General features: G+C 43.7%; 1 long non-coding RNA gene across 1 annotated transcript; it reads right to left on the bottom strand.

Moving 5' to 3' along the window:
- Positions 1–2,949: 2,949 nt before the first annotated feature.
- On the bottom strand, positions 2,950–4,830 carry LOC125547719. Its single transcript, XR_007300734.1, has 3 exons — positions 4,736–4,830; positions 4,538–4,621; positions 2,950–3,177 (listed from the first exon to the last, which is right to left on the bottom strand). It is a non-coding gene; the product is annotated as an uncharacterized LOC125547719 (long non-coding RNA).
- Positions 4,831–22,346: the final 17,516 nt, after the last annotated feature.

Here is a 22,346-nt window from a genome sequence, read left to right as displayed (position 1 = left end):
TTGAGTATATGATTATTAGGAAGTATAGGATAGGCTAGGATTTGGTCCTGCCTTGTCTTGTACTCCAAGACGATCATTGTACTCCTATATATATGCCCACGAGGCTCAAGCAATACAATCAATTATTCCATTAAATCCCTCTCTCCCTTCTAACATATATAACAACCGGTTCAGGTTTCTGATGCATCCCATCGTGATATATCCATTAACAATTTAACATCAATGCGTCCCATCTTCTTGATACTGGGAACTATATATGGTCCAATACAGAGGTTTTCCGACCAATTGATCTTTGAATGAAAACTAAAGAAAGGGCACTGCACATTGTTATTTGCCTGACCACCCCCTAGCTTGGAATTCGCCGTGCATTCTTCTTCTATCCAGTGGTCATATGGCGTAGTGTAGTGCACTATGACATCAGGACCTGCTAGTGTAGTGCATGACACAATAATTGTTTCTTTCATCTTGACACGGATAGCATAACAATTCTATGCTGATCACATGCAATTCTCCTGCATGGTTGAAAAAAAATGCATTTTAGATCAGTATATATCTTCACGATAATTGCTAGTACCATAATGTCCCTAATGTTTTATTTACCGAGGTTCTGTTTTAGTTGATAAAACCTGAATCATCACTACTAGAGATATGAGTTTTAGCCACCAAGGTGATCGGTTGCTAAAAGTACAAAATTGGTCGCTGGTGGTCTACTGGTACCAACACTACTTGGTCGCTTCGCAGTGGCGACCAACATTGAGAACCCTGGTCACTAAATGTCATACCAATAGCTACCAACCAAATCTGGTGACTAATGGCATCTAGCGACCAAGGGAGACTTGGTGACTAATGATATCTAGAGACCATGGACGACTTGGTTGCTAAAAATGTACAGCCACCATGTACATGGTTAGTGGCTAGAGATATCAAGTGACCAGCCAAGGCTTGGTGACTAAAAGAATGTAGAGACCAGCTACATGTTGGAGACTAGACATCTTTTGTAATCAAAAGATTGTAAACCTTGGTAACTATAGGCATGAGAAAGCAACTATATCATAGGTACAATATATTGTCACACGCTGACATTAACAGTATGCAAGAAATCTCAGAATTTTAGACATTTGACAATAAGAAGTTCATAATCAACATTTGTACACTTAAGATCCAAACATTACATGCTAATCTGAATTTTGTTTCGCAAGTAGGAAATACCACTCTAGCATTTGCAAAGTACAGTACCATCTTTAGTACTGATCTGAACATATGATCCAATCAGTAAACCCCAATATGATCCAAACATTACATTTAGCATTTGTACACTGAATTTTCTTTAGATCCAACATAGTCTACTAGATGTGCAAGAAATGCAGAGGCAATAGTTTTCTCTTATCGGTCTTTAGCTCGAGTATTGCTTTCCGCTGCTCCTCCAAGGTCATCTCCTATATAATGGTGGCCAGAGCACATGTTATCTCATTAACAACATCAGACATGAGAAACATCAGAAAGACTGCAAGCATGCCAACAAACTAAGCTGGAGAAACCAAATTGCCAGTCACTTGATCAGCTTTGCCATAGCTCAGAAGCTCAACAACATCGACAGGAAGAAAAACTACACACATACACAGGAAAGTGCGTCACCTACCTACTTTTAATTCTACTATCAGTCTCAGTTATGAAAGCTCATTTGTGGATGATAACAGGCATAGAAATATGTAGCTATTTTCTTCAGGTTACAACGCCACCATTTCTGCAGCCAAAGTTTCATCTAGTGGCACAACCCTAAAAATATCAGCCAAATCGTCAGAGATGGCACCACTGAAGATCATTCGTTAGATATTTTCTGTTATCTACTCGTATTTGTTTCACTTTCCTACTGGACTCAAGTCTTAATCCAGTCAATCTAAAGGTTAACACATACACTGATCACTTGGGTAGAATCTGTTTGTTTCTACCCGCAAAAAGAAAGTATCCATTTTAACGCTAGACATAATGGCGTGGTGTCTCTAAACCACAATACCATCATGTCAGCAGCCAAAGTTTCACCACAAAAATCTACAATCAGCCACGACCGAGAACACAAGAAATCTATAAAGGATCCTCAAAAATCATCAACTTGCCGTTAGCTACTGGTTTTCCACCAAATCTATAATTGCTTTCTGTATGTCAGTAGAAAAATGAAAAGGATGGTAGACAAAGGCAACTAACCAACATAAAATGAAGGTAGCACTGATCATGAATACCTAGACCCTCCATCCGACACCAGAGAGCCTGTGATTCACAAATTTGGACCATCAAGATTAAGATCATGAAGAAATTTGCCAAATCACATAGTATTTTGATTGTTTGAAGCAGAGGCAAACTGACCATACCATTTCCATCAGAAGAAGAAGTTGGAGTAGGTCTATATCCTGGCCTCAAATGACTGTTGAAAATGTATACATGTATTACTAGCTATACATTGGAATTTGTAAGTCCATATATTCATGATGAGTATCTTCATTTTCCGTTACAGAATTATTAGCAAGAACTATCGTGATTAGAAGATCTTGATACCAAGTACACTGTTATATCTAAGCAAGCTGCAGGTGTAGGAGGCATCATCTAAAGTACCAGAGCATGGGAAAAATAACATTACCTTGCAAATGATCTTGGAAAACTTGACATCCTTTGTACAGTGTTAGACATCAGCGAACCTGTGTCAGAAATTGGAATGCTTTAACAAAAGCAATATGCTACATATATTTTCAGTGAATAAAAATGACAAAAATAGTTGAGATTGATGTGTTGCATACCTATTCCGTCAGATGGCATTGGCCGCTCAGTTGTGAAACCTAGCCCTGTTGCAGTAGTGCCGTCCATAGGAGGTGAAATGCCAACCAAGTTAGACACGACACTTTGTAGCCAATCGATCTTCTTCTGTTGAGCTTCAAGTTGAGATTGTTGAGCCTCAATTTGAGTTTGTTGTGTAGCAACAATCTCCTTTGTAGAGGCCAATTCTTCCACTACATGCTGAGTTGAGCTTGATGCGCTTGAGTAAGCCCTTCTATTTGGTTTTGGTCCATGACCCCGACCTCTGATGTAACCATATGCCTTACCAAGCACATGCTCGCAAATCTGTTGCTCTGTTAAAGGTACTTCACCCTCCTCTATGGGTTCCTTTTGCTTCTGCAACATTTCTTCCTGCATTAATAATACAAGAAATGAAAGGCATTTACATTCTTAATTGCAGCAACATAATGATGTATTTAAAAGTACCCAAATTCACTATTAGTATAATGCAACACTAACAACTTTGAACCTATAATACCTAAATCAGAGCACCTTGATCATGTTCCTTCTCTGCCAGGCAATTGAAATCATATATTCCCGGTCCGGCCATCAAGCCCAACAGCCTGTGGAGGAGAATCAGGCACCGGTTTTGGATGGGCAACATGTTTTTAGATGAGTTACCTCTTGGGTTGCACGATAAGTGCCTCTTTTTCTCTCTGGTGATTTACAATCCATCCCAGTATTATCATAATACCAGTAGATTCTATTGTTGTAATATGTTGTCACCTATCTGGCATCCTGATCTCTTTCTTTCTGACACAAAATATTGCAGTCCAGGGGATGTGAAAGATGTTATATCTATTTATTTTTTACGGGAAGATGTTATATCTGTTGGCGCAGCTTCGATCTTGACGATGCAGCACGCCCGGGAACAACGAGGACGAAGCGACCGAAATACGTCCGGAAGCTAATTTGTTTAGAAGCAAAACACACGATGGCCTACAGCTAAAACTAGCTCGAAATTTGCGACATGCACACACGCCAGATTGATCTTTTTCCCCCTCCGCCACGGCTTCCCTGTAGCTTTTCTCCTTTATATAGCTGATTACAAAGACTCCACGACTCATACGCACTGGTACTTCTAGGACCAAACGGCCTAAAACTCAAACACGTATATGAATGAAACTCTAAACTGACGTACATATGTTTGGAGTATCTAACAATATATATCTACTCAAGGATTAAACAGGCAAGTATTTCTACCCTACTATTGCTCATTTAATTGTTTTCATGTTCGTAGAATTAGGAAACAGTTCCATTAATTTTTTCAGTATGCTGTTTGCAGAAAATTATGCAAAGAAAGGCATAGCTCAGCTGACAGAAATATTTACACCTGGAACTTCTTTATGGTTTGAGTTGAATGACCTTTTTGAATTTCTTTATGGTTTGAGTTTTAGAAAATGTGACCAGCATAAGTTAAACAGAAATACTAAGTATTTTACTTTGCTGAGTCAGGGAGATTTCATGCACATCTCCCTAATAATAGTGCATCATCTACTACAGGTCATGAGAAAACAGGGCACTTCAAAGTTTGTACCTATGTCATGCACATGGTGAAACAGTTTCAAGCACGGTTAAAGCTCTAGCTATTATTTTTCTCTGTTTTAGTGGTCATTTCTCCCATTTCTTGCTCTCTAGTTCTCATTTGTATCTAAGTATTCTCATTGCTTAATCTCTCTCAACAGGAATTAATTTGTTACATGGTACTTACATGTTTATTCCTGGCATCTTCTGATGCCCATCCCTTCTTATCACTAGAGTAACACTCCTTGTATAGTCTGATATCGCCACAATTCTGATAATACAAGATTCAAAGTCAAAAGACATGAATATAAGATAGCTACAAGTTTCGATATTCTGCTTTCACCACAATTGTGACACAAGATAAAGATAAGTAATAGTGACTTACTAATTCATGTTGAACCGCTACAAATGACTTTGTTCCCTTCTTGTGAACATAAGGTAGGTTTGAGCGGTTAGCCTTCCCAATTGTGGACCGTTTCTGCATATGGTAGTATTTTGTAAACAAATAACGAATGGTTGAGTGATAAAGATAGATGCAAAACTGTTGACATCCATTCAAAGACTACCATACCTTAAATTCTTCTGTTTCAAAATGATCACAGAGCCAAATCCAGTCTCCAACTCTATTATCAATAAGGGGAGGATATGGATTGCTTCTAGCATCATCACCAGATTTTACATAATGTTCATAACACTTGTGACGGAAACTTTTGTAGCTTGAAGAGAATAGCAGATCCACACAGCCTTTGATATGATCTTGGGTGAAATCAAGATTGAACTTAAGCTACGAAGAAAGAACTCAAAGTTAAAACTACACATATTCTAAGTTCGAAAGTTTGATAATCTTACATACCTTTAGAAGTTCATACAACGGCTCCTTATCATCCTCAGTAAGACTATGCCACCCGACACGTTGGATAGGTGCATGGTACCGTGTAAGAAGTCCAATCTCTCTGGAAAGTAGTTCATTATTTTCTCCAATAGGTCTTCTCTCTTCGGAGATGGTCAAGTTTAGTGGATGACCTGCCCTTTTGATCAAACGCTCCAAGCCCTTTCCCTTATTTATCCCACGCACCTTCCTGGATTTTGATGCTGAGGTACTCCCAGAATGTTGACCTTGAGATTGTGGGGCATTCCTTGGTGGGCGAACTGTTCGTCCAGGTCCCATCTGCCATAGAATTAAAAGAATGGAACAATACCCAGATTGTTTATATTAGAAAGATAGGGAAATCAGATTTGCTACGTCAACAGAAACAAACCACGAGTTACATAGTAATTAGATATGTTGTGGCAACAGAAATAAATCATAAGTATCAATAGTAATCCGAAATAACCTGAAACAGGATACATATAGTCTGATATACACTGAAACATGACACCATTATTCTAATATAACCTGAAACGGGACACATGTAGTCTAACATAACCTGAAATAGGAGACATGTAACCCGATACAACACATATTATTCTACTACTCTGGTTCCTCTTCAAAATTATCCTGAGAGACATGGCTCTCCTTCAAAGATGCCAAATCTTTTGGATCAGTAACAATTTCTGGTGCAACATCATGTCGACATGAGACATTGCCTTCAAAAGTTTCATCGATGGAAACATTGGTAGCTTCCTCCTCTTGAAATGCAATATCTTCGCTAGCATCATCTTCATTGACTTGATTCCAAACCTCTGGATCGAAAAGATGGCGATGCGGAGCCTTCTGCACAACTAGCCAATCTCCCTTCAATTTTGTATCACGTACATAGAAGACTTGGCTCACTTGACTAGCCAGTACAAAGGAGTCATCTTGGTACCACTTGCTTCCTATATTAACACTAACAAAGTCGTCATCGATCCTCACAGGCTTGTTACTCTCTAAATCATACCATTCACACTCAAATAAAGCAACATGTCGATCATTGGGGTAATCCAGGACATATATATTTTTAAGAATACCATAATATGTGATATTTTGCCCCTTATGTTGGCCCTCTGTGCACACACCACTATTCTGACTTTTACGACCATCTTCACGCTCCTTTGTCAAGAATCTAACACCACCAACAATGCATCCTGAGAATTTGTGTACTCTCTTATGCGGTCCAATTGCCAATGCATACAAACAGTCAGACACTAGGGATGCTCCTTGGTTGCGCAGATTGATCACCTAAATTCCACAAGTAATGCAAGTTAACTCATGGAAGCCATTGCCTGGATTGGTGTAGCATGATTGGCGAAGCCATTGCAAGTTAACTCAAGTAATAGCATGGACTTACTCTTTGGCGCAGCCATGAACCAAACTGTTCACGTTGCCTATTTTCAATATTATCCGCACCTTCAGCCAGTAGGGCATCCTCATGCTCACTAGAAAGAAATGTCGAGGGATGAGTTTCTAACTAGTTGAGGATGTATAATTATAACTTAAAGTTTATAACATGTATACTTACTATAGGTATTCTTGTAGTTCCTCACAATTATTTAGCACATACCAAGACAGAGAATCATACTGATCTTGTGTTAACATAAGGTCATCCCTATGGCCAAAAGCACGGAAACTAGTTGAGAATACTGAGAAACGATCAAGTGGTTGTCTCTCCCCATCAAAATTCCGCTCTTGTCTATTGAACCTTGTCTCAATTCCATGTAGATACATGGAGCAGAATGTTGAGCACTCCTTCATAACATAAGCTTCAGCAATTGAACCCTCTGGGTGTGCCCTATTGCTCACCATGCCTTTCAAAGTACCAAGGAACCTGCAGCCCAAATTTTCTTATTACAACACATTTCTACACACTAATAGAACTGTAGAAGGGTGGAAGGACTAATGTGATGAAGAACATGCTACCTTTCAATGAAGAACATCCATCTGTATTGTACAGGACCTCCAAGCCTTGCTTGCTGTGGTAGATGCACTGCTAAGTGCACGCTAATATCAAAGAATGTAGGTGGGAGAATCATTTCTAGTTTGCACAATACAATTACTATTTGTTGTTCCAACTTATCCAAGATATCCAGCTTCAATGTCTTGGAGCATAATTGGCGGAAAAAACTACCAAGCTGCAGAAGTGCATCACAGATATCTTTGTGCAGAAATCCTCGCATTCCAATTGGGAGTATTCTCTGAAGAAGAATATGGTAGTCGTGTGTCTTCAGCCCAGTTATTTTCCCATCTTTACTTATACCTTTTGATATATTTGCAGCAAATCCATCTGGGAAGCAAATAGATTCTAGGAATTGCAGAAACTCAAGTTTCTCATCTCTGGTTAATGTGTACCATGCATGATGCTTTTCTATGCTACTTCCCGTATCATTCAAGTGTAGATCTGCTCTGATATTCATGTCTTTTAAGTCCTTGTGGGCCTTAAGTGTGTCCTTGGACTTGCCATCTATGTTTAATAAAGTCCCAAATAAGCTCTCACAAATGTTCTTTTCAATGTGCATGACATCAAGATTGTGTGGCAATTTCAGATCCTTCCAATATGGTAGCTCAAACAAGATGCTCATCTTTGTGAAATTTTTCCCTGGCATGTCCTTTGAAGATGCCTTCCTTTTCTTATTTCCAGGATGTTTTCCGTATTTGAAGCCCTGGAGATGATCTAACTTCTGCAGCAATTCAAAAATGCCTTTCCCAGATAGTTGTTTTGGTGGCAATGCTTTCTCATTCTTACCATTGAAGGCCTTACTTTTGCGCCACCTATGGCGAATAGGCAAGTACCTCCTATGACCTAAGAAACCAATTTTGCTTCGAAGTGGTTGCGAATAGGTTCCATCTAGGCAAACAGGGCATGCCTTGTAGCCCATTGTAGAATACCCAAATACTGAAGCTAGTGCTGGAAGGTCGTGAATAGTCCATAGCAATACTGCACGCATATTGAAAGTACCTCCTTCAACAGCGTCGAAAGTAACAACTCCTGGATTAAATAATTGCTTTAGTTCTTCTACCAGTGGCCTCAAATACACATCAATGTCCCTTCCTGGTGACTTCTTCCCAGGGATCAATAATGTCATGAGCAGGAAGGGCTCTTTCATGCTTCTCCATGGAGGCAAGTTATACACAACTACAATGACAGGCCACACACTATATGAGCTACTCATAATTCCAAATGGATTGAAACCATCGGTGCCAACCCCGAGCCGCAAATGGCGAGGGTCTTCATCCAACCAGGGATATTTCTTATCCATATGTTTCCAAGCATCACCATCCGGAGGACCCCTCAACACATTTGGTTCGACAACTCTCTTATCCCTATGATAACGCAAATCTGAAGCTATTTCCTTGTTCATGAACAGCCGTTGTAATCTAGGGATTAAGGGAAAGTAGCGCAACACTTTCTGAGGTACTCGCTTCCCCTTGCCCTTTTGTGTCTTCCACCTCGATTCCTTGCAAACTGGGCACTCGTCCTTGTCCTCATGCTCCTTCCAGAATAGAACACAATCATTTTTGCAAGCATCAATACTTTCATAACCTAGCCCTAGATCTCTCAGCATCTTCTTTGCTTCGTAGTACGTGGCTGGAAGCGAGTTACCGGCTGGCAAAGCCTCCTTCTGAAGCTTGAGTAACATGTCAAAAGATTTGTTGCTCCAATGGTTAAGATCTTTGAGGTGTACCAGCTTTAAAACAAAGGATAGCACCGAGTGACCTTTGCAGCCCGGGTACAGCTCACGTTGTGCACTTCTGAGCAAGCCGTCAAATCTGGTTGATGACTCATTGGGCTCCGGAATGCTACCTCCAGCAGGATTATGGTTATCTTGCTCGTCAACCCCAACCGTGGCTCTATGGATATCTCCTAGCAGATCTTGGACCATATCAAATCCATCAAAATCATCAACATCTTCCTCATCTTCAAGTGACTCATCAACTTGGTCTTCATCATTGCTAACTTGTTCTCCATGGAATACCCATTTTGTGTACGAAGTTTGTATACCATACAATAACAAATGGGTTCGAACTTGACTAACACTCTGCTGACTTATATTCATACAAGTTTCACAAGGGCAACGCATCTTATCATTGCCGTTGTTATGTTGACAAGCAAAATCAATGAATGCATTCACCCCTGAAACGTAATCGCTTGAAAACCTATCAGGCAACCTCATCCAACTCTTATCCATACTCTATCTTTTCCTGCACAAGCACTCTACAAGTGAACCAAAATAGTACTAGAAATGTAAAATATAACAACATAACCACATTACCTACAATATACAAGGAACTGTATAATGTTGTACTAGAATATAATATCACAGCAGCAACAGTCCAAGGAACTGTATAATGTTGTACTAGAATTGTATACAAGGACAGTCTTCAAACATTCTACTACAACATTATACAAAGACAGCCTTCATAGAACAGTATATCCTTGGAAAACATTATACTATAAGTCCTAATGCTATAAACATTATATTCAAATCACAAAACCGAACTCTACATCATAGGCCAAGCCAGTTTTCAAATTACAAAGTAAATGCTACATGTATATTTTACTTCCACATTTCCACAAACACTTGAAGTGCATGATTTAGCCATCAAGTACTCCAAGCAAATTAATGGAGAGACACTGGGAAGGAGGCAAGGACAAAGGGGAGATCATTCTTACGGGTTGAAGCCTGTGAGAGCGAGATCTCGCGAGCTTGGGCGTCTCCTTCAGAGCTGGTTGGGGAAGAAGGAACCCTAGGCGCCTGTTGCAGCAGCCTAGGTACGTTGACCACGCGGCGGGCGCCTGTCTGCTATCACGGCCGCTCCTGCGTCCCCTCCCCCACGCAGCCGCGCTGCCACCACCGCCGGAAGGGACACGGCCGCCGCTGCCGCAAGGAACGCGCCCTCCGCCTTCCGCCGCCCCCTCCGCCGGAAGGAACGGGCCCTCCGCCTTCTGCCGCCCCCTCCGCAAGGACCCGCCGTGGCCGTCGGCCGCCGCCAGGGACGATTTGATTTGGGGATTTGGGGCGAGTCGCCTTGCCGTCGGCCGCCGCCAGGAAAGAGCTCTGCCTCACCTCTGTTTTCTTCGAGCGTGGGGATGGATGGATGCCCTGGAGCGGAGCCGATTGGCTTTTTTTCAATTTCCTCCCTGGTTGCTATAAGTACTCACATGATTGAATAGTATCCATTCGTGACAGCTGACTATAGTAACCGAGTTTGTACTAAACTGGTTGCAATTAGTATATCTATAGGCACCAAAATGCTTGGTAACAATAGGTGTGGTCGCTAATACTACATTTTCTTGTAGTGCATCACTTGCATATGCACATTGTTGCTTCAAGATAACCTTTTGATTAGAGTGGAACTCCGTTACGAAGAATGAAAGGAAGCTTTTTGTGCTAGACGCGAATAGCTAGCTAATCCTCAACCATTCCGATAACACGATTTGTGGTTCAAGATATTTACTGTTAGCTAATCTAGGTCACGTCTCACCCACAGATGCATCCATTATTTCGCACTGAATAGGTACAAATAAAGAGCCCGAAAGGATTAAGTTACTGCTTTTTCCATGTTTCAAAAATTAAAACCAAAAATCATTTCCATGCTTTTTCCATGTTCTAAGGGAGAACAGAAGCCAATAAATAGCCTTCCCAGCTACATATTCCTGCCGTTCTTGGCGGAATGTTGCTTGTGGTGGTAGCGATGGCTTTCATCCTTGCCAAAGGTGAAGCTGGACGTGGGGAAGCTGGAGGAGTTTGTCAACGAGCTGCCAGATTGATATACCGGTGCTGCACTTTTATAGCACGCTAGGGGGCCGGACATTCGTCGCCTGCATGTATGACACTATGTAGGATTTACGATCCTAGCGCCGTGTGCACTAGGATTCCGATCCAGAGGGCTCTCTATCAGCTGGTCCAATAGGAATTACACTTCATCATTTTCCTGACCAATTCCTGGCTACAGAGTACTCGATCGCACTGCTCACATAGGAACACACATGGCCTTTTTTGTTTCACTCCAACATCTTATAGAAATTGCAGGTAGCTAAGTAAATCCACCAAGTGCAACACTACATAAGCTTCCATGTACTTGTTGCCTTAGTACTATTTGTTAATTGTGGAAGGAAGCCACTTTTTTATGGACTACATATATACGAGCCACATGCCTAGATCATGAGATTGTCATGTATGTAGTCATGAGTGTAGTGCTCCACCCTGCATGCAGTTCTTTCTGCTATACTCCATCCGTTCACAAATATAAGTCTTTTTAAGTTAAGAGGGTGATGTTTTATTGCCATATTTTAAAGTATCATGGAAACCATATTTAAAAGTATCGAAAAAATCTGAAAAAATACGGGATGTTAAGAGGGTGATGTTTTATTGCCACGCAAAATTTTAAGTTGAAACACATTACGAGATGTGAGCTTTAAAAAAGATAAATTCAGCCCTGAACAGTGACATTACTGTTTGGCACTATTATGTTGAAATATATCTCATGTGGCCCTGTCCTAGGCGCACATATATGGTTAGTTGGAGTTCTGGTTAGACTAGAGATAAATTAGTATCTACTTAAACTACTTCATCTCTATCTCCTAATCCCTTGTACTCCAAGACATGTATGCGATCATGGGATATGCCCCATCTCTATCAATAAATACCACGCGGCCCTCTCACGAGAGGGTAGAATGCTTCCCATCGTTTTCTACATGGTATTCAGAGCGACCTCTTCCCCTTCGTTCTGAGACAAACCGATCTACACCAAAACAAATCCATGGCGTCCTCCTCCTCCATCTCTACCCTCTCCAGCCTCGGTCCTCAGGTTCCGGAGAAGTTAACCAGGGAGAACTATCTCCTCTGGAGGGCTCAGATCCTTCCCCACTTCCTTGGCGCTGGCCTATATGGCTACCTCGACGGCTCCATCCCTGCACCGGAGAAGCTGATCACTGCCAACGACAAGGATGGCAAGGAGCAGGACATCCCCAACCTGGCATATGAAGCATGGGTTCGGCAGGACCAGCAGGTTCTCGGGCACATCCTCAGCAACCTGACGAGAGATGTGCTCGTCTCTGTCGTCTCCATCAAGACGGCGCACGCGATGTGGACTTCCCTGGGTAATATGTTTGCCTCACAATCTCGTTCCCGCATCAATAACATCCGCATAGCTTTAGCCAATGCTCAGAAGGGAACGCAATATGCTTCGGTCTACTTTGGCCGGATGCGATCACTGGCGGACGAACTCGCCGCTGCTGGGAGGCCACTGGAAGAGGACGAACTCCTCTCCTTCATCATTGCGGGGCTAGACCTTGACTACAACTTTGTAGTCTCGGCTCTGGACGCCCGCACCGAGCCGGTCACCGTCGACTTCCTCTACTCGGCGGTCTGCAACTTCGACCAGCGCGTCGAGCTCTTCACAGGTGGGGTTGGAGGCACCGGTGGCTTCAAGTCTTCTGCCAACCTTGCTGCTCGTCGTGGTGGCCCTCCTCCTCCGCCACAGAAGCAAAACGGCGGCGGGTACAAGAAGCGGAACAACGGCGGTGGCGGCTACAAGAAACGGCAAGGCAACGGGCGCCCTTTCTACTCCAACAACAAGGGTTCCCGTCCCGGCCAAGGAGGCCCAGGAGGTCCCGGAGGTCCAGGCGGCCCTGCACCTGGCAACAACGCCAGGAACAACGACCCAATCCAATGCCAGATTTGTGGTAAGTTCGGGCACAGTGCCAAGGACTGTTGGTACCGTTTTGATGATGATGCACTAGAAGAAAAGGTTGCAGCTGCTGCTCAATACGGCATCGATACAAATTGGTACGTCGATAGTGGGGCAACCGATCATCTCACCGGCGACCTGGAGAAGCTCACGGTGCGGGAGAAGTTCCGTGGACAGGAACAAATCCATGGTGCGAATGGTTCGGGTATGAGGATAGATCACATTGGTTATTCAGAATTCAAAACCCCTAGTCGTTCTATTCATCTACGCAAGATCCTTTACTCTCCTCATGCAAACAAAAATCTTCTTTCCGTACATCGTATTGCCTTAGACAATCATGTATTCCTTGAGTTTCACCCCTTTTTCTTTTTGATAAAGGATCAGGCAACGAGGAGGGTGCTCTACAAAGGTAGATGCATTGGTGGTCTCTATCCGTTGATTCCTCGCTTTAGGTCGTCAAATAAACAAGTTCTTGGTGTCACAAAGCTATCTTCGGCAAGGTGGCACGATCGATTAGGTCATCCGTCCTTTACTATTGTTCAACGAGTGCTTAGGAAAAATAAACTCCCTTTTGTTGGTGAGTATAGCTTAGAAACAATGTGTGATTCTTGTCAGAGAGCAAAAAGTCATCAATTGCCTTACCCCGTGTCAACAAGTGTTTTATCTCAACCATTAGAGATCATTTTCTCTGATGTATGGGGGCAAGCACCCATCTCTGTTGGTAGACACAAATACTATGTAAGCTTTATTGATGATTATAATAAGTTTACTTGGATCTGTCTTATCAAAAATAAATCCGATGTGTTTCAAGTTTTTCAAAATTTTCAAGCACTCGTTGAACGTAAGTTTGACCGAAAGATTATTTCAGTCCAATCGGACTGGGGTGGTGAGTATGAGAAACTCAACTCATTCTTCCAAAAATTGGGAATTTCCCATCACGTCTCTTGCCCGCACGCACACCAACAAAATGGCTCCGCCGAACGCAAACACCGGCACATCGTTGAGGTTGGCCTCTCACTTCTCGCAAATGCGTCTATGCCACTCAAGTTTTGGGATGAAGCATTCCTCACAGCCACCTATCTCATTAATCTTCTACCTAGCCGTGTCATCAACTACCAAACTCCTACGGAAAAACTATTGCACGTCAAACCTAACTATGCCTCCTTACGAGTGTTTGGCTGCGCATGTTGGCCTAATCTTCGACCATACAATGCCCGCAAACTTTCCTTTCGCTCCAAGCAATGCGTGTTCATTGGTTACAGTCCCCAACACAAGGGTGTCAAGTGTCTTGATGTGTCCATAGGCCGGGTATATATTTCTCGTGATGTTGTGTTCGATGAGACCGTTTTTCCCTTCAAACATCTACACCCTAATGCCGGCGCTCTATTGCGAAAGGAAATCCTTCTTCTCCCTAGTCATCTTTCTGGCTTAGATCAAGGGGGTGATGAAAACAATTCTGATAATCATGTGACTAACCCTCATAACCTTTTTTAGTCTCATGATGATGGTGCAGATGACACAGGAATTTATTCGGAAGAAAATGGTGTTGAAATTGTCCAAAACAGACCCTTATTTCATGTGGCAGAAGATGCCAGCCGCGCAGAACACGAGGTCGATTCTCCTGCGTCGGCAGCCTCGGGATCCACAGGCGGCAGATCCCATGCAGATACGCTGCAACGGCGGCAGACCGAGGTGGGCTCGCCCTCGGGATCCGACACGCCCTGCAGGGTGGGTGTGGCCCAAGCCACGCCAGCCACCTGCGGCTCGGGCCGTGGGATGGTCCAGCAGGCACCCAACCAGCCGCCTGGTGCTGGCCCGCAGGCGGCCACGCACCGGCTGTCTCCCGCAAGGGACGTGGGGCCCGCGACAGATACTGCCGCGTCTTCGCCTTCGCCTGCCTCGTCAAACTGCGCAGGCGCGTCTACCCAGTCGCTGCATGGAGATCCTGTGGCGGGATCTTCTGTGGACGGGACGCCTACACTATCAGCTGTGCCACCTCGTTCCACACGTGTGGGCACACGGTTACAAACAGGAAAATTGCAGCCTATGAATTACAAAAGAATTTTGAAGTTTAGATTAGCTTGTTCTACAGGAGAACCACAGTCTGTTGAAGAGGCATTGGGGGATGCTAAGTGGCACAAGGCCATGGAGGAGGAATACATGGCTTTGAAGAAAAACAAGACTTGGCATCTCGTTCCACGTGGTCAAGGTAAAAATTTGATAGATTGCAAATGGGTTTATAAAATAAAAAGAAGGCAGATGGATCTATTGATCGCTATAAGGCTAGGTTAGTAGCAAAGGGTTTTAAACAGAGGTATGGTATTGACTATGAGAATACTTTTAGCCCAGTTGTTAAAGCTGCTACTATTAGATTGGTTTTGTCTGTTGGAGTATCTAGGAGATGGAGCCTAAGGCAATTGGACGTACAGAATGCGTTTTTGCACGGCGTTCTGGAAGAGGAGGTTTACATGAGACAACCACCTGGGTTTGAAAACAAGGATGCACCTTTCCATGTGTGCAGATAAGGCTATGTATGGCCTGAAGCAGGCCCCAAGAGCCTGGTATTCTCGTCTGAGCATGAAATTGCAAAGGATTGGTTTTGTTCCTTGCAAGTCTGACACTTCATTGTTTATTTTCAATAAATCCAATATAACAATGTACATGCTCATATATGTTGATGATATCATTGTTACTAGCTCATCTGATGAAGCAGTGACAACACTCCTAAAGGACCTTGGCTCAGAATTTGCTTTGAAGGACCTAGGAGACCTGAATTTCTTCTTGGGCATTGAAGTCATGAAAAACAAAGATGGTATAGTCTTATCTCAAGAAAAGTATGCAACTGATCTTTTGAAAAGAGTTGAGATGCAGAACTGCAAGCCTTCACCAACTCCATTATCTAGCTCAGAAAAGTTATCCCTGTATGAAGGTGAGCCTCTAAGTTTGGAAGATAGCACTCAGTACAGAAGCATGATTGGTGCACTCCAATACCTCACCCTTACTAGACCAGATTTATGCTTTGCTGTGAACAAAGTCTGTTAGTTTCTACATGCACCTACCACCTTGCATTGGACTGCTGCTAAATGTATCCTGAGATATGTAAAATATACAGTTAATGTTGGACTAACATTCAGCAGGTCTCAGTCCACTCTTGTCAGTGCATTCACTGACGGTGACTGGGCTGGAAGTATAGATGACAGGAGGTCCACAGGTGGCTTTGCCATATTCTTTGGTCCCAACCTGATATCATGGTGTGCTAAGAAACAAGCAATTGTCTCTAGGTCTAGTACAGAGGCTGAATATAAGGCTCTGGCAAATGCTACTGCAGAAATTATCTGGCTTCAGTCAATGCTGAAGGAACTTGGGGTAATACAGGTGCAAGCTCCTTGTTTATGGTGTGATAATCTTGGTGCTACTTATCTCTCTGCCAATCCAGTTTTTCATGCCAGAACAAAGCATATTGAGATAGACTTCCACTTTGTAAGAGAACGAGTTGCTAACAAACAGTTGGATGTCCGTTTTATTCATTCTGGAGATCAGATTGCAGATGGCTTCACCAAGGCATTGCCCACACAAAGCTTTGAGAAATTCAGGCGTAATCTCAACTTGGTCAAGTTGTGATTAAGGGGGTGTGTTGAAATATATCTCATGTGGCCCTGCCCTAGGCACACATATATGGTTAGCTGGAGTTCTGGTTAGACTAGAGATAGATTAGTATCTACTTAAACTACTTCATCTCTATCTCCTAATCCCTTGTACTCCAAGACATGTATGCGATCATGAGATATGCCCCATCTCTATCAATAAATACCACGCGGCCCTCTCATGAGAGGGTAGAACGCTTCCCATCGTTTTCTACATATTCAACGCTGATAGTAGCAAGGAATACTCGTCTTGGGTGTGTGCGTGCAGTGCCCCACCGATAGTAGCAAGGAATACTCTTGCTCCATGGGTTTCAAACTTGCACTAGGCAAAATCTTGCCGTGGTTGATCACAGCCTTGATGGACAAGGAAACCGTTCAAGAAAGCTGAACAATGAACTCAAATTGTATTCAAATCTTCTCTTGGGTTCAGAAAACATGATAAAACTTCACCCCCTCGTTGTTTCCGTATAAATGTACATCCAACATTTGTTGTTTTATTATCTGAACATTTGGGAAACATGGTTCCAAATGAATCCTATCATCTCTTCCAAACTGGGAATCGGGGTGTGCCCTGCACAGTTTATGTTTTTGTTAAGCTTTGTGGGGCTGTCTTTGAGGGCACCCTTACTTTAAAGGCCAGGTTGGCATTGCAAGAAGCCTAGAAATGCCAAGGTAGAGATGCAGCCGGATCAATGGTGATGGCATTTTCCTTCACCGGTAAGTACCTCTAAAGATATGCCTGGCCTGGCCATGTGTACCTGCAAAATATAGACATGTTATCTATCGCACTTTCAATGTCTGTTAGAGTTTTATTTTAAGGTGCCCGTGTCAACATTTTCGAAATATCAAAAAATCTTGGCATTGAAAACATTATATGGTCCAGTAATTGGAAACTGGTTCAAATTATTGGTGCGTCCATTGTGATGTACCGGAACTTAGCTTTTTTCCTTAAGTTGACTCGATCTAGAGGAGCACTGCACATCATCCTTTGCCTAAGGCCGGGGGTCCTCCTCCATTTCCAAAAAAAAAATCATCCTTTGCCTAACCACAACCCCTAGCTTCAATATGTTGTCTGATTCGTTCATCAATTTTCTTCTATCCAATGTTCATAATGTGTTAGCTAGTGCCCGCATATTTGCAACATGAGCATTTTTCGTCTATCCAATGCCCATATTGTGTTGCCGTGCCAGCATATTTGCAATATGAACGTACATGGTGAAGGAAATATGCCCTAGAGGCAATAATAAAGTTGTTATTTATGTTTCCTTATATCATGATAAATGTTTATTATTCATGCTAGAATTGTATTAACCGGAAACTTAGTACATGTGTGAATACATAGACAAACAGAGTGTCACTAGTTTGCCTCTACTTGACTAGCTCGTTGAATCAATGATGGTTATGTTTCCTAACCATAGACATGAATTGTCATTTGATTAATGGGATCACATCATTAGAGAATGATGTGATTGACTTGACACATCCGCTAGTTTAGCACGATGGTCGTTTAGTTTGTTGCTGTTGCTTTCTCCATAACTATACATGTTCCTATGACTATGAGATCATGCAACTCCCGAATACCGGAGGAACACTTTGTGTGCTACCAAACGTCACAACGTAACTGGGTGATTAACTAATTATAAAGGTGCTCTACAGGTGTCTCCGATGGTGTTTGTTGAGTTGGCATGAATCAAGATTAGGATTTGTCACTCCGATTGTCGGAGAGGTATCTCTGGGCCCTCTCGGTAATGCACATCACTATGAGCCTTGAAAGCAATGTGACTAATGAGTTAGTTGCGGGATGTAGCATTACGAAACAAGTAAAGAGACTTGCCGGTAACGAGATTGAACTAGATATTGAGATACCGACGATCGAATCTTGGGCAAATAACATACCGATGACAAAGGGAACAACATATGTTGTTATGCGGTTCGACCGATAAAGATCTTCGTAGAATATGTAGGAGCCAATATGGGCATCTAGGTTCCGCTATTGGTTATTGGCCAGAGGGGTGTCTCGGTCATGTCTACATAGTTCTCGAACCCGTAGGGTCAGCACGCTTAACGTTCGTTGATGATATAGTACTATATGAATTATGTATGTTGGTGACCGAATGTTGTTCGGAGTCCCGGATGAGATCACGAACATGACGAGGAACTCCGGAATGGTCTGGAGATAAAGATTGATATATGCAATAATAGTGTTTGGTCTCCGGAAGGGTTCCGGAATTCACCGGAAGGGGTTCCGGATGCTTCCCGAAATGTTTGGGTATGAGAACACTTTATTTGGACCAAAGGGGAAAGCCCACAAGGTTTTTGGAAAGAGCAAAAGGAAGTTTTGCGGAGTCCAGGGGCCAGATGCCAGGGTCCCTGGCGTATGGGTCCAGACGCCGGGATCCCTGGCGTCTGGTCCTGGAGTCCGAGAAGGACTCTTGCCTTTCGGGTGAAACCGACTTTGTGTAGGCTTTTACTCCAAGTTTCGACCCCAAGGCTCAACATATAAATAGAGGGGTAGGGCTAGCACCCAAGACACATCAAGAAACACCAAGCCGTGTGCCGGCAACCCCGTCCCCTCTAGTTTATCCTCCGTCATAAGTTTTGTAGTGCTTAGGCGAAGCCCTGCGGAGATTGTTGTTCACCAACACCGTCACCACGCCATCCTGCTGCTGGAACTCATCTACTACTCCGCCCGTCTTGCTGGATCCGATCCCCAACAGTGGCATCCGATCCAGGTCAATGCGTAGATGTTATATGTACGAGTAGAACACAAAGGAGTTGTGGGCGTGGGTATATACATATTGCTTGCCGTCACTAGTTGATTCTTGATTCAACGGTATTGTTGGATGAAGCGACTCAGACCGACATTACGCGTACGCTTACACGAGACTGGTTCTACCGACGTGCTTCGCACACAGATGGCTGGTGGGTGTCAGTTTCTCCAACTTTAGTTGAATCAGATTCAATGAACATGGTTCTTTCTGAAGATCAAAAAGCAATCACTATACCGCATTGTGGTTTTTGATGCGTAGGTACGAATGGTTCTTGCTCAGCCCGTAGCAGCCACGTAAAACTTGCAACAACAAAGTAGAGGACGTCTAACTTGTTTTTGCAGGGCATGTTGTGATGTGATATGGTCAAGACAAGATGCTAAATTTTATTGTATGAGATGATCATGTTTTGTAATAGAGTTATCGGCAACTGGCAGGAGCCATATGGTTGTCGCTTTATTGTATGAAATGCAATCGCCATGTAACTGCTTTACTTTATCACTAAGCGGCAGCGATAGTCGTAGAAGCAATAGTTGGCGAGACGACAACGATGCTTCGATGGAGATCAATGTGTCAAGCCGGTGACGATGGTGATCATGACGGTGCTTTGGAGATGGAGATCAAATGCACAGGATGATGATGGCCATATCATATCACTTATATTTGATTGCATGTGATGTTTATCCTTTATGCATCTTATTTTGCTTAGTTCGGCGATAGCATTATAAGATGATCTCTCACTAAACTTCAAGGTACACGTGTTCTCCCTAAGTATGCACCGTTGCGACAGTTCTTCGTGCTGAGACACCATGTGATGATCGGATGTGATAAGCTCTACGTTCACATACAATGGGTGCAAGCCAGTTTTGCACATGCAAAATACTCGGGTTAAACTTGACGAGCCTAGCATATATGCAGATATGGCCTCGTGTCGGTGTACAAAAGTAGGGGCTCTCCTTTTGCACCCCTTTACTTGTGCATGGGCAGTCAGGGCCGCGCCCATGGCCACACTAAGCAGGGCAGAGGAGGGAAGCCGGAGCACAAAACGACCAAAGCAACGCCAAGACCAGAGGCGCAAAGAGAGCAAGAGGGCGAGGTGGACTCCCCCAGCAAGACCCTTGCCGGGGTGGCTTCCGCAACCTCGGCAAGATCCTTGCCAAGGCAACTTGCTTGACGCCAGCAGAGCGCGCCACCCTTGAGCCCAAGGGGTTCCAACACCATCAACCATATTGGAACCAAGGCTCGGGAGGCACCTCCGTGGTGGTATGCAGATCTTTGTAGAGATCATAGATACACAAGATCAGATGGGAACCAGAAGACGACGATCCTTGGCGAGATCCTTGCCAAGGAAATCCACGAGACCCCGACAAGATCCTTGCCGGGGACGACTGCAGTGCCGCAGCAAGACCCTTGCCGGGCCCTCGGCAAGACCCTTGCCGAGGACGCATGTGGGGCCGCAGCCAGGCCCGCGTCTGCCAAGACTCCACCGCCGCTCCCATACAGCTTCCAGCTCGACCAGCTGGGCAGGCATCTGCGTGGCAGCGCGTGGCCTCTACACCAACTCAGCAAGCACCTGCGTGGTGGCATGCAGATCTTCGTGAAGGCTCCACCACCGCGCCACCCAGCAGCCAGCCAACGTGGCGCTACAACGCCTCGTCAGCTTGGACACGCGTCGGAGCCAGGTGAGGCGACGACAGCTGGGACGAGCTTCTTTGCCGTCCCCAATAAAGCAAGAGGGGTACGTCGGCAGCGCATTAAATGCGTTCGTCCGATGATGCCAGGAGATAGACTCAGCCCCTGTACACCTTTCCACCTCCTGTGTGCCACTGTGGCGACCCCTTTTTGTCTATAAAAGGAGGCCCGAGGCGTACTGGAGGGGATTCAGATCTTTTGGACTAGAGAGCCACCGCAGCTAGTTCAAGAACACAAGAACACCCAAATATACATCAAAGCAGGACTAGGGTTTTACGCGTCTCCGCGGCCCGAACCTGGGTAAACGATTTGTGTGCTGACCGCCAGACCCGCTCTTTGCACAACCCCGCACCCGCCAACCGTAGAAGGGATCCCAGTGACCCCATAGGTGTCGTTTCCCACCGACACCTCGGAACACTGAGACCGAAAGTTCGAGCGTGAATCATATAGTAGATATGATCAACATAGTGATGTTCACCATTGAAAACTACTCAATCTCACATGGTGATCGGACATGGTTTAGTTGATATGGATCACGTGATCACTTAGATGATTAGAGAGATGTCTATCTAAGTGGGAGTTCTTAAGTAATAGGATTATTTGAACTTAAATTTATCATGAACTTAGTCCTGATAGTATTTGCATATCTATGTTGTAGATCAATTGCTCGTGTATAGCTTCCCCGTTTTATTTATGATATGTTCCTAGAGAAAACTATGTTGAAAGATGTTAGTAGCAATGATGCAGACTAGCTCCGTGATCTGAGGATTATCCTCATTTCTGCACAGAAGTATTACGTCCTTGATGCACCGCTAGGTGACAGACCTATTGCAGGAGCAGATGCACACGTTATGAACGTTTGGCAAAGCTCGGTATGATGACTACTTGATAGTTTAGTGCAACATGCTTTACTGCTTAGAACCGGGACTTCAAAAACGTTTTGAACGCCACAGAACATATAAGATGTTCTAAGAGTGGAAATTGGTATTTCATACTCATGCCCGTGTCGAGAGGTAGGAGACCTCTAACATTACTTTGCCTGCAAGATGGAGGAGAATAGCTCAACCAGTGAGCATGTGCTCATATTGTCTGGGGACTACAATTTCTTGAATCAAGTGGGAGTTAATCTTCCAGATAAGAAAGTAATTGACAAAGTTCTCCAGTCACTATCACCAAAGTTACTAGAACTTAGTGATGAACTATAATATGCAAGGGATGACGAAAGTAATTTCCAAGCTCTTCGCGATGCTAAAATCGGCGAAGGTAGAAATCAAGAAATAG

The sequence above is a fragment of the Triticum urartu genome, chromosome 3, assembly GCF_003073215.2.
Source record: "Triticum urartu cultivar G1812 chromosome 3, Tu2.1, whole genome shotgun sequence".
In the NCBI taxonomy this organism is placed as follows: domain Eukaryota; kingdom Viridiplantae; phylum Streptophyta; class Magnoliopsida; order Poales; family Poaceae; genus Triticum; species Triticum urartu.
The sequence above is the reverse complement of the archived record's forward strand: the minus strand, read 5'-3'. Positions and strand labels throughout refer to the sequence as shown.